Raw genomic sequence first — 1300 nt, 5'->3', positions numbered from 1 at the left:
GCACATGATGCTACATCCACATCCAACAATTACAGTTCCCACACTGTAGTCGCTGTTTACGCAAGGCCACATGCCTCCATTTTCACATCTTATAGTGATTAATGATACATCACCACCCTAAGATTAATCATGGAAAATTAAAAATCTTGGAGGTGCTCATGAGAACTGCAGTAGTGGCTGGATCAGGTGGGTTGGGATGGGGGGGTTGAAAACGAATTAGCTTCATCGAATCTTTTTAGATGCAAATATTTTGTTATCTCCACTTTGCTGCACTGTTTTCAGTGTTTATGATTAATTATCTCTTCTTGGTGAAAAATAAATCATGCGAAATTAGGATCTAGCTGACTCCACCGGCGTAAGCAGAGATGGCAGGTCGATGCTGTTAATTTCAGGTTGAAATTGACACACTAATTATAGTGCAGAGTGCTGCTGGAACACTAGCAGGCAAGATTATACCTCTGTGCTTCTATTTTTTTTTTTTTTTTTTTATCAGATCCCCCTTATATTTTACCAATTAAAAATCGTAAAGGCATTTCATTGCCCCGGGATAAAAAAAGCAGCCTCTCTCCTAACATTGGCCATCACTTTCCCCCATCAGATTCATTGTGATGTATTAGATGCAATAAATTATCCCATGTAACAAAACATGGCGAGCTGAAAGGCTGATAATCTGCAGAGGGGAGATAAGGATTCATTATTCCAAATCATTATGAATCCAGCGTTGGCTGTGACTTCTTTCTTAATCAGCTTCTGTGATCCTGGATACGTGAAGGGAGCAGATAAGAGCAGAGTCGTTTATAATTCTCCCCACCTCGGCCTAATATTTTAAAATAAAATCGCAGGGAGAAGCCGCCGTAAAAAAACACATTGGCTTAACGTTTGGAGAGCGCACAGGACGAGAATAATAAAACACATTGAGAAAATAAATAAGTAAATAGATAATACGTGGCCCATACATTTTTGGAGGTGTTTTGTCTCAAATTAAGGTCATCTTATTCGACGTTTACAGCGAAGAATCATGTAGGCAGAAAAAAGACAGATATATACGGCAGCATTTATTTCACATTTGGAATGGGAAGTGTCTAATAAAATTTACACCAGTAGGCTATAAAGCGGGTGACCGTAAATGATTTACTCCGTTTATGCACTAACGGGGCAGAAAAAGGCACGGTACAGGGGTAGGTTACAGATAAAGCACTGCTCCACTAGATTTTTTTTTTTTTTTTTTTTTTTTTTTCAGCTGAAAAATCTGAAAATGCAAAATTAACTGTAAAGGGAGCCTACATGTGACTGCTCAGGC

Source organism: Myripristis murdjan, chromosome 23, assembly GCF_902150065.1.
Source record: "Myripristis murdjan chromosome 23, fMyrMur1.1, whole genome shotgun sequence".
NCBI classification, from domain to species: Eukaryota; Metazoa; Chordata; class Actinopteri; order Holocentriformes; family Holocentridae; genus Myripristis; species Myripristis murdjan.
Note: the sequence above shows the minus strand (reverse complement) of the source record.